Source organism: Ambystoma mexicanum, chromosome 2p (genome assembly GCF_040938575.1).
Source record: "Ambystoma mexicanum isolate Mex_15411 chromosome 2p, UKY_AmexF1_1, whole genome shotgun sequence".
NCBI lineage: Eukaryota > Metazoa > Chordata > Amphibia > Caudata > Ambystomatidae > Ambystoma > Ambystoma mexicanum.
Window position 1 is genome coordinate 1,234,685,900 of NC_090923.1, and position 12,595 is coordinate 1,234,698,494.

The window sequence follows — 12,595 nt, forward strand, 5'->3', positions numbered from 1 at the left end:
CTGAATAAAGACGAATGAGAAGCATTGAAAATGCTCTGTGAAGATCCTCTTAGAATTATTAAACCTGCTGATAAAGGGGGTGGCATCGTGTTGATGGATATTCAGAAGTATGAGGATGAATGTTTGAGGCTCCTTGGAGAGAGGGATGCATATAGAAAATTAGATCATGACCCTACGCAAGCTCTACAAGAGGAAATAGGAAATCTGATGAGACACGCGGTGAATGAAGAATGGATTAGTGAGGAAGAACAACTATTCCTATGTAAGGTTCACCCAAGAAAAGGGGCATTTTATGTACTTCCAAAAGTGCATAAAAATGCAGAGCACCCACCAGGGAGACCGATAGTCTCTGCCATTGACTCATTGTTAGAGCCCCTATCTGTATATAGAGAGTTATTTTTGAAACCATTTGTTGAATTAATGCCTGCATATATAAAGGATACGACCCATATGCTCCTCATGCTGGAAAGCATCACCGTGGAACCAAATGACATTTTAGTGACGATGGACGTTGAATAATTGTATACGTCCATCCCGCAGATGCAGAGTTTGGAGGTGTTAAGAAAGATCCTCGATACAAGAGAAACACCATTAAATCCACCAACGGGCTTCATACTTGAATGTGGGCGTTTGGCCATGTGTGAAAACTTTTTCTTTTTAAGAAAAGTTTATATAAACAACTAAGAGGGGTAAGTATGGGTGCCACCTTTGCACCTGATGTGGCAAATTTATTTATGGCTGATTTTGAACATAATTTTGTACTGGGACCCTTATGTGCTTTGAAACAACAGCCGTTTGGGGGACACTTGAGAGTGTGGAAACGGTTCATAGACGATGTGTTCATTGTGTGGAGAGGTTCTACCGAATCTCTGGTGGCCTTCCATATGTGGGTAATGCATGTGAGCCCCACATTAAGTTCACAATGTAGTGGAACAAAGTGAGTGTATGTTTTCTGGATCTAGTGATCCAAAAGAAAGAAGATCATTTGGAAACAACATTACACAGGAAAAGCACATATAAAAACACACTCCTACATTACTCGAGTTTTCACCCGGGAGGTCTTAAACAAAATCTACCATACGGTCAATTTCTCTGCATCAGGAGAAATTGCACACAAAAAAACGAGTTTGTGAACCACTCCGTGAAATTGAAGGACAGACTAATGGATAGAGGGTATCCAAAAAAGTTGGTGAAACAACACTATAAACGAGCCCTCAACACACATCGGGAGACCTGTCTATTAACGAAGACCAAAGAAAAGAATAACAGATTGATCTGTGTGTCTACATTTTCCCCAATAAGCAATTTGATCAAGAAGAGTGTCAATAAGAATTGGCATCTGGTGAAATGCCCACTGAGTCTGGCACAGAAACCAATGTTTGCGTTTAAACGCAACATGAATCTCAGACAAAAACTGGTCCACACATATAAAGAACAAGAAGATAACAAAACAGTGATGAACCAATGGTGTTTGAAACCCATCATGGGACATCACAACTGTGGCCATTGTGTGGCGTGCCAATTTACTTCTACGAAAAAATCATTTGAATATGGCAACAAGAAGGAGTGGTTTTTTAAAAATCACACCAATTGCTTGAGCAAAAACGTCATATACATTATCCAATGTCCATGTGATCTTGTATATGTAGGAAAAACTATGAGAGAGGTACGCCAGAGAATATCGGAACATCGTTCGTGCCTAAGGAACAATGTGCAAGACAAACCTTTAGTTGAACATTTCTCTAAATTGGGGCACACTGACAAGGATATTAGGTGGTTTGTACTTCAAACCATCAAGACCCCCATGAGAGGAGGCGACATGTCCACTATGTTACACAGACTAGAACAAAGATGGATTCACTCTTTGAACTCAGTTAAAAATGGTTTGAATATTTCCATAGAGTGGAACAAACTGGTAACTGGATAAGAGACATGGTCTCTGCTCTCATTGGTTGAGCACGGTTCTATATCAGTTATATGGTGAACCTCTGATATATATGCCATCTGATAAATATATATGAAGGGCATGGCATGTCAGCACATTCATTTGGACTCTGGTTTACCCATATTTGATTTTGACAATATTGGTTGTGGCAAAGGCGCCTCCTGCCACCGTGAGGGGGAAGGGCGTTCGTGTCCATTAGTAAGTCATGAAAGATCACACCATAATCCAGGATGAACTGAAGGTGAGTGGACATGACCCAGAATAGCAAGCTATACCCAAGGATCACCTCAGATGTTGGAATGAGCCGCATACACCAACAGTAACAATCATGCAGCATAAGCACTCATTGGTCTATGCACGAAATAGGGTGAGGCAATGCATCGTTTTAACATCCCTCATGCTGCACTGGTATTTATACACAATCTAAAATGTATTTTTACACAATCCAAAATGTGTGTACATGTAAAAAACTTTTGTCCATGAAGGGACTACAATGCTCATAAGTCACTGGGAGCCGGGGCTTAACAGTTCTGTTCACCAACAGAAACAATCATGGTATAGCAGCGTTTATTGTTTCATGCACGTAATAGAGTGAGGTAATTCATCCTTCACGCTGCATGGTTTCGCCAGGTTGATAAAATAAACACTATTGGGTTCACGAAAAAGGAAAAAGAAAAAGCACCCATTGATCTATGCACGAAATAGGGTGAGGTAATGCATCTTTTTAACATCCCTCATGCTGCACTATTGGGTTCACGAAAAAGGAAAAAGAAAAAAAGAAAAAAATGTTTTGCTTACGGAGGGACTACATTGCCCAGAAGCCTCTGGGAATTGGGGCTCAAGAGTCCTTTCACCATGTTGATGGCATATTTAAGGAAGCCACACCCAGGAAACAGCACGAAATTTGGAGTGTGTGCAGGACAAGAGAGAAGGAACCCATGGTAAGTAAAATGTGTGTGTGGGTTTGAGTGTTTAAATCCACAAAGTTTGTTTGCAGTTTTGAAGAGAGAGACAGTGCGCGAGGGTAAACTCAACCCTTTCAATTCCATTTCTGCTGACAATCATCATGCATAGCGCATGTAAACAGCTGCTGGATGTGTCTGTTTTTTCCCCTTTTCACTCGTATAGAGGCGTTTAAACAGCCATGGAGCCCATTTAAGGCAGCAGTTGTGTGTTTTTCCATAAGCATTAGAAGCTGTTTGGCAGTCACTGTGCATGCTGACCCATTATTATTTTTAGGGTCAGAAAAGCCTAATATGAGAGTGGGGTTGTTATAGAACTTCAGCATGATTGAACAAAGGTTCATAAAGGGAATTTGAATCTGTTTCCTCCACAAAACTCTATGTGCGGAGGGGCAGGGGAGTGAGACAACAGCATTAAAAAAACCTTGATAATGCTTTGAGCTAGTTACATATATGAGCATGACGTTTTGTTCCATGTATCCCTTCAGGAACATTGAACTGGAATCACCGCGCAGTGAGAAAAAACTGGGGTACCAGATTAGAACATTTCTGGACTCGGCCACATGAGGTGAGGCAAATTGATAGGAGGTTTTGATTACCTCCAGTGTGGTCAAGATGAAAATATTTGAGTATTGAGGGATTTTTCCTCTTTGTATTTATTGACTAAAGACGCAAGACACCCCCATACCTGAATCTTTGATCAGGTAAGACAGTGTGTCCAGACCATTTATACAATGGTGTATTGTTTATAGGGCAGGCTTACTAAGATGCTTTGTCCTCCTCTTACGTTGCAGTATAGGCGCAGAGTTATCTAGCACCACTGCAGGATTTATTCCATCTTTGACACGCGTCTCCATTAATTCACGTGGAGGTGAGTGCCAATCTGTATACACATAAACTGAGATATACACACAAGATATATCTGTGTCTAAACAAATAAGAGATCGGAATTCTGATGTTATGTATATTGTTTGTTTGTAGATTGAGGTTTGATGACATCCTCCACCTTTTGACATTTCGGAGTGGTTGCAACAGAACCATCCGTCTCCTGAAGAAGGTCGCTTATATTTACTGGCTTAAATTAGGGGCCTATTGTGACGACCGAAACATATGTTGAGTTACAGCAAATAAGCAGGATGCTATTTGTTTTTGTATTAACACTTACTGTAATCACCAAGAGGTGTTGAAATTTATGCTAACATATTGGTTCTAGGTGGTCTGAGTATCACAAGTGTGGAATATTGACATGTATAGTGAGAGTGTGAATGAATGATGGAATGAATGGTGGTGTTTAAATGGGGATGTTGAGAACAATAAATATTTGTGTGAATTGTTTATAAATAAATATATATATTTTTTGACAAGACCTAGTATTGTTTAAATGTGTGCAGATGTTCTGATCTCAGTTCGCCCAGGTTCATTTTTGTTGTTCCACAGAGATGGCGAGGAGAAAGAATGAGAGGGACCACCTTCCCCCCACCATATAAAGGCAAAATACTGACCTGGGGACAAGGCGGCCCCTCTTTGAACTTCAAAGGTCCCCACTCCGCATCCGCCAGGATGGGAAGCGGGGACCTTTGAAGTTGGAGCGAGGTGACAGGGGGCAGGGACTACCTGTTGTCACTTGCCCCCCTCACCTCGCTTTCCTGCACAGGTGACACGCAGTCTGGGTCCCCTTTGTCTCAGGGACCAGCTGCCTGCCCCCACCATGTGCATGCTAAGTGGGGCAGCACCTGAAGGGTGCTGCCCCACCGGACCTTCGTACAAAGCTCCCACCTCCCAGCTTACGGCCCCGGGCCTCCCATGTAGGAGCTGAAGGACCTTTCTGCGTGTCTCGGAGAGACACTGGGAAGGGAAGGGGCGGGGCAAGGCACAGGGTCCTGCTTGCTGTTTGTCTGCCTGGCTACCGTTAAATCTGCATCTGGGTTGTAGCAGTCATTTATGGCTTGGTGGGATGCAAGATAGGGAGCCTTGCTGACACTTGGGAAGGAGGTGCTGAAACAGGCTGAAAAGAATTTTAGAATTCAAAATCGGGACGGGCTCCTACCATACATGTATGACTACAAGTCAACAATTGTTGCCAACCAAAAAGTAGGACTAAACTCCAGTGGTGTGGGGGGCAGACATAGGATTTTCTCTCGTTTGTAATGTCCTAACTGTGGCAGCGATTGCTAAGCATTGAATGCTAATCCATGTTGTTTGAGTTTGAAAAACTATTTGTCCAACTGTAAGTCATGCCAATGAAGCATGATTGCATTGAACTGAATTTAAACTTTGCCAGCACATAATTATTGTGCCCTGTTGTATGGGGAGATGTGCAGGCAGAGAACCACTCATTGCATCAATTCGAAGCGCCAGTTCTTATCAGGGTTCCATGTCAGAGAGGCAGAGTTTCTGCAGATGCTCTGCACCCCATCCTCTCCAACTCTCCTCACCTCCCCTAACACATTGCTTGGTCCCGAGTTTGCTAGAGCCACCCCAGTTGTTGCTCACAGCAACGCAACAAGAAAAAAACACAGATCTCTTAGAAGGGTGCAGAGGAGGAGCCAAGAACCCCCACCAGAAACTCTGCCCCCATGTTGCCTATATGTTGGGAACCGGAAAGTGCGATACAAGCAGTACCAAGTGAGGATGCCTATAACGCAAAGAATTCTTGAGACAAGGTATCCATTGAGAAAACCCTATATGAATGCACAAAGAAATAACGTTCTTCTGGAAGGAGTTCCGGTAGAAGCGTGAAAATGAATGAAAAAGAAGACTGGTGATGTCATGCGAAGCAGAACTGATGCACCCTGTAAAGATACACAAGATGAGAAGTCATAGACATTCTATAAAAACTGAAGATGAAATATCAAAGCTAAGCTACATTTTGGGAACGAAATAAAGATACTCATGCAAAGAAGCACTGAAGAAAATGCAAAGTCATTTTACTCTTGTACAGATGCAGTTAAGCAAGTAGACCAGTCATAAGACTGGCTATGTAGTGAATAGATTGCGCTGATGCGTCAATGTATATACATAGGAATGTATGGAACCTGGATGTTCCACAATGCACTTCAGCAAAGCTTGAAACCCCATGATTGGAAAGGATTTCAGTGTGGCACAGTAGGAAAAAAGCTGATGGTGAAGGAGAATTTGAGAAAGGCTTGGCTGGCCCAGCACCAAGAGTTGAAGCCACAGAGAGCCTGACTGTCTGTTAAGAAGTTACAATGAATGTGAGCAAGGAACACACTTCTGTTTGAAGTGGAATGAAAAAAACACTGAAGGCGTCAAAAGTTCATAATTTAATAATGTAATTTAATAATATATGCATCAAGAGCTTGTAAACATGGTCTTTAGTCACATGGTGGTGAATAAAATAGCATTGGGTCAAGCTACGCCGAAACCAGAAGACAAGATGATGCCACTCTCCCTTTAATTCTCAGGCACAGAGAGCTTCTGCAAGGCCAAGTACAAAGTCAATTGAATAGCAGACTGTAGGAGTGATGATAGGTGTTGGGTTAATTGGGTGGGGAGGCATGACCAAGCCAACCCTCCCTGCACCTGGGATACCAGCCTGTGTCTGCTAGCGTGTCGAATATTCCAGAAGGGTACAAGCGTGCCAACCAATTATAGAGGGCCATGTATCAGAGAGCCCTAGAGTTTGTGTAACCAGTGAATCGTCATGTATTTTGTGACGATGAAGATGACTTTCACTTGGAATGGGCTTAGTTGTTGACCTGACCTTAGAGACCCATTCACTACTGACGGCTGTATAGAATGTATACCTAGATGTTCCCCTTAAGCCAACCACAATTCCCTGTAGGTTTTTCGTTGAATTGCTTTGAGAGAGAAATTACTGTGCGACATCGGATGATGTCCGGTGTACTCCCTGTTTTAGATAATTACAATTAAAACAGTATTGAGTTTTGCTGACTTACTGAGTCATTTTGATTATTGATGTTTGAGAATGTGTGCATCCCTATCCACCTCTAAGTATTGTTACCTCATCTTAAAGGACCCAGGTCTATGGGTACATGTGGTAGCAGAGGATGGTTTCGATCCATCGACCCAGTAGGCTTTTAAGGGTTTCTGAATATCGGCTGCCCTTTGCCATTTAGCTGGAGGACTACGAAGCTCCCTGTGGATAGTTGCCACAAACAAGCTCTTGCAAGACATAATGAGACAGGTGGGACAGGTCCCTCTTTCACGTAATTCCCCTCCCGGTTTCTACAGGCAGCTGAGCAGACCGAAGGCTACAGTGGCCGGTTGAGGAGGAGACGATCCTGCGGGTCAGGAGCTGAAAAGCGAATGGTGAGTAGATTGAGAAAAGTGACAACAAATTCATTATTGCATGGGGAAAGTGATAACGGGGAAAAGTAACGGGCGGTTGGTTGGGTATTAGGTTAATGATGAAGAGCGTCAAATAAAGATATATGTACGAGGAGTGATCCATATGAAAGCCCAGAGTTCTACGTTCAGGAACGTTTAGAAGAAGATATTTAAAAATCCAAGTGGATACATAGGCCACGAGCAGATAGATCTTCTAAAGGAAATATCTTACACTCCGTATCATGAGTCTATTTAGGGGCAAGGAGATAGCCATGAGGAGTCTTGGCAGAGATATATGTTGGGCTGGAATGTTCGTCTGTTTGTATTGTGTGTTATGTATTTTATGTATAGAAGAAAAAATGAGATGTCGAAGAGCGACAAACAATAGATAGTGTTAAGAAGTTGAGAGTAAATTATTTATTTATTTAGTCATTTAGAGTATTCACTGAAGAGGTAGAGTGAAGTAAAGTGAGACATAGAGGTTTGGAGCAGCAACGATTGGTGCACGCTCATATTGTATGGCTTTTCTGAAAAGTATTTTCTGTGTAGAATAATGGTAAGTATTGACAGTTGATTGAGACTTGTCGCAATGGAGGATGTTACTCCGCTCATGCTCCTGTGCAAACAGTTGCCAACACACGCATCCAAGCTTAAGCAATGTAGTGCAGAAGGTGTTAAAGGCACAGCAGATAAGATGTTCATGCCATGGCCACAAGGGGGATCGCTGTCAAAAGCCATTTTGCAACACATGACCACATACTTGCACGCTGTGTACACGGGAAAGAAATTGGAAAAGCGGTTAACTAGCTTAGAGCTTTGGAAGATGTACCAGGAGGAACGGGAAGACCCGCACCCTGAAGACTGGATGCTTAACCAGTGTAAAGAGGGGGTGTGGGTGTTAAGCCTTCTGCTCCCCCTACCACACCTGAAGTAAATGGCAATAGTGCCAAAGATGGAGTGTATCCGTTAAAGAGCTGAAAGCAGCAGGATATAGTAATCCAACGCACAAACCGCCTGCGTATAGCAGTGAACAGAGACCAGAGAGAACTCTAGAAAAAGATGTGATCTCTAAAGTCCCATGGGACAAAGAGAAAAGTGAATGACCATGTGCGACCCTAGACATAGAACAAGAAATTAAGGGATCCAAGGGAGAAAAAGATGAAACGTACGAGATAGCGCTCATACAGAATGAATGGATGGGCGGTCAGATATTGTTGAAAGCTTGATGGAAAGAACATTGAGGACGTACGGCAAAGGGAAGATCAAGACGAGCAAGATAAAAAAGACAGGGAACGAGAGAAACAATTGAAAGAAGACAAGTTTAAAAGAAAGAGTAGGCAAAGGCATGAACAGATGTATCAGGAAGAACAGTTAAGAAAGGAAAAAAGGGCAGAAGAGCAAAGAAAATATGACAATAGGCAGAGAGCAATCGAAGAACGAGACAGACTAGAAAAGAAAAAAGAAGAGGAAGAACAGAAATTAAACAATAAAAGAATGCAAAGACGAAGAGGTGCGTAGGGCAAATGACAGAAGAGAAGCGAAGAGATGGGAAGAAGAAAGGGTTGGAGAAGAAGCAAAGAACCAAAGGTTATTTGATGAGGAAATGGAACGAAAGAGAAGAAAGAGGGCAGGCGACATTGATTGCATTGAGAAAGAGCTAATGTAACCGAATCCAGTAGTAGAATGGGAGGACATAGAGGAGTTTCTCCCATCGCAAGAGGCAATGCCAATACCCTCTAGGATAAACCTAGAGGAGAACTTTGAAAAAAAGCTTATCAAGTGAGGAGGACAAAAGTGAATTGAGAAATAAAGGGAAAGACGTTCGATTTGAGATTTCCCAGTCATGGGATGGTAAGGAGGGAAGTCTGTTTCGTCTTGAGCATAGAGCTTTGTCGTTGGACAGGCTGACTCTCAAAAGGGACAAGAAGGATGACAGCCATACTAGTTGGGGACAGGATATATCTGTTACAGAATACTTGATTCTAAGTCTAGGTTAAATGGATCTTTAAGAACCCCCGATAAATAGGTCTGGAGGTCTTACCTGAGCAGACTGATATGTTCAATGGGAAGCATATGCTGAACTCAAGAATCTCCCCGACCAACGCCTCCACCTCTCAACCGGTAGGGAAACTCAGAGTGAGAGGTACGCACCAGTCAGGGAAACCCTCTGGGGAAGAAAACCCTGGTCGAGCACAGGATCCGAAGATTGGAGCGTGGTTCGCGGGCTGATGACGCCTATTCGATCGTGGTGTAGCGTATTGGAAGACTGCTTCTGGAGAGGGAAGAAATGAGAAGCGAAGTAATGAATAGCAGAAGTATAGGAAGAAGATAAAAACAGGAAAGAGACTAATTCCCCTGACCTCTTAACCAGCCGGATTGTAAATACCAGAAGAGAAGCTGAGAATATGAGGAACGGAGAAGAGGACTGGAACACAAGTCTGTCAGAAGAAAGTAAAGGTGAGTAAGCCCGTAAAGGCAATTCCTACAATACCTGAAGACAGGTTCAGAAAGGGACTGGGACGGGAGTATTTAATATTACCCAGAATGTAGTGACTCGAGAACTCAAAGGCAGCGTTTCAGAATGAGACGCAAGATGAATCCGGGGGGTTTGTGTCAACAAAGAATGCTGAAAGGAGAATCTGAAATATTAAGAGGAGAGGGGTTAGTATTGATCAGAGGTAAGAGATTTCTGCTGAAGATTTGAGATTGCCTACTTGCGAACTCACGGAGCATCCACTAGTACAGTAGCGACGCGAAGAGCTGGAAGACTCCGTGTCCTATGAAGAGTCACGTGAGCGGTACGCCGTACCTCTGGCGAACGTGAGAGGACTGGAACGGTGATAGCGGAATCGTCCGTGCTGCGATCCACCATCTTGAAGGTACCTTTCCGAATGGAGCCACAGAGCCGGCTTCTAGACCAAAGGGACCAGCGCTTCGTGAGTGTAACAGTATGCCCCCTTCTCCTGGGGGGCGACCCTGGTTTCCCAGGATGTAACCTAAAGAAGCGTCGGATCAGACGTGGAGCATGAACACCTGAGGCAGGCTCCCAAGTCCTTTCTGCAGGGGAGTACCCCTTCCAGTCCACCAAGAACTGTAGTTTCCCCCTCCGATAACGGGAGTCACAGATACCGGCGACTTCATAATCTGGGCCAGCATCAGTAGAGATAGGAGGAGGAGGGGTGCAGTCCGACCGGTGAAATCGGTCCGGTACTGTCAACCGAATCTGGGAGAGATGAAACACAGGATGGATCCGGGACCAAGACGAGGGCAAATCGAGCTTGACTGCCGCAGAACCGACCATCGATAGGATCCTGAAAGGACCGAAGAACCTAGGGGATAGCTTAGAAGGGACCAAATGCCGGGGAAGAAAGCGAGAAGCCAACCAAACAGTATCTCCCGGGCTTAATGGTGGGACGTCTTGGCAATGTTTATCAGAAGTCCGCTTGGCCCTATCTTGAGCCATTCGTAAAGAGACTTTGGCCAATTTATGTCCTTCTTGTATTTCAGAAATGAGGCCATCCACTCCTGGACAGTTAGAAGGGGATAAAGCGACAGAAGGAACAAAGGACGGATGAAACCCATAAGTACAATGGAAAGGGCTAGTATGAAGGGCTGTATGAAGGGCATTGTTGTATGCAAATTCGGCTAAGGGCAACAAGTCCAACCAATTGTCTTGGGCTGCTGATACGAAACACCGTAGATAGGTCTCCAAGGTTTGGTTAAGGCGTTCCGTCTGTCAGTTCGTCTGTGGGTGGTACCCCGAGCTGAGAGCCCGCTTGATTCCCAAGACATGGCAAACCTTTTCCCAAACTCTGGAGGTATATTGAGGGCCTCTATCGGAGACCACTGTGTCCGGTAGACCATGTCTGGAGAAGATTTCCGAAAGAAAAATCTTAGACATCTCCCCAGCCCCTGGCAGCTTGTTCAAGGGGGTAAAATGTGCCAACTTCGTAAGATAATCTATGGTGACCATTATGGCGGTCTTGTTGAGTGAGGGAGGAAGATCTACTATAAAGTCGGTAGAAATCACTTGCCAAGGTTTCTCTGGAATAGGCATCCGGGTGAGCAGCCCCAAAGGTGGGGTCCTGGGATTGTTGGATTGGGAACAAACGATGCAGGCTGCTACATAATCCTGTACATCATTGCGGACTTCTGGCCACCAAAAATACCTTAGCACTAGGTCTAAAGTGCCTTGAACGCCTCAATGCCCTGCGGCCAGAGAGTCATGACACATTCGTAATACTTCATGCTGCAGCTCTGAAGTAGGGATAAAAACTTGTGATTTGTGAAAAAAGAAAGAATCGTTCTGGGTAAGATGATAAGTGCTGGCTGTCTTCCTGCAGGCGTCTAGGTTAGAGACCGATGCAGTCCTCAATTCACTCAAGAAGTCGGTGATGACAGCAATGAATCTTGCTTTGGGAAACAATCGTTCCGAGCTGAAGTGGGGGACAGGAACGTCCTTGCGAGAGAGAGCATCCGCCCTCTGGTTTTGTTTTCCTGGAAGTATGGTAAATTCGATCCGGAATGGAAGGAAGAAGTACGCCCAACGTGCTTGTCGACTGTTGGTTGTATGTGCGTTCTGTAGGACCCTAAGATTTTGATGGTCTGTGCGTACCACTATAGAAAAGGGAGAACAAAGTAGTAAGTGTCTCCACTCTTCAAACGCCCTTTTTATAGCCAGCAATTCTTTTTCGAGCACCGAATAGTTAAGTTCTGAGGCACTGAAGGTTTTAGAAAGATATGCAACTGGTCTTTCATCTCCTTGGTCGGTTTGTTGAAGTAAGACCGCGCCGAGAGCATGATGAGATGCATCCGTTTCCACAAAAAACTGTTTGTTCTGATCGGGGGTTATCAAACAGGATGCAGAGGTGAATAAGGATTTAAGAGTCTGAAATGCGAATTCGGTGGATTTATTCCATATAAATGGAATTCCCTTCTTTAGCAGCCAAGTAAGAGGCAGAATAATATCCGAAAAGTTAGGGATGAATTTCCTATAAAAATTAGCAAACCCTAAAAAACGTTGAATCTCCTTAACGTTAGAAGGTATAGGCCATTCAACCACTGCGGAGATCTTTCTTGGATCCATAGAAATGCCTTGGGCTGACATCACAAACCGAGATAGGTTACCTGTCTTTGGTGAAATTCGCATTTAGATGCTTTACAGTAAAGCTGATTTGACTGCAGTCGTTCGAGTACAGTTTTTACATGTGTCAGGTGTTCTTCTTGAGAGTGGGAGTATACTAGGATGTCGTCTAGATAGATGATTACAAAATGGAATAGAATATCTGCGAATAGATGGTCCATGAAACGCTGGAACACAGCAGGTGCGTTCACCAATCCAAAGGGCATGACGTGATACTCGAAATGCCCAAATGGG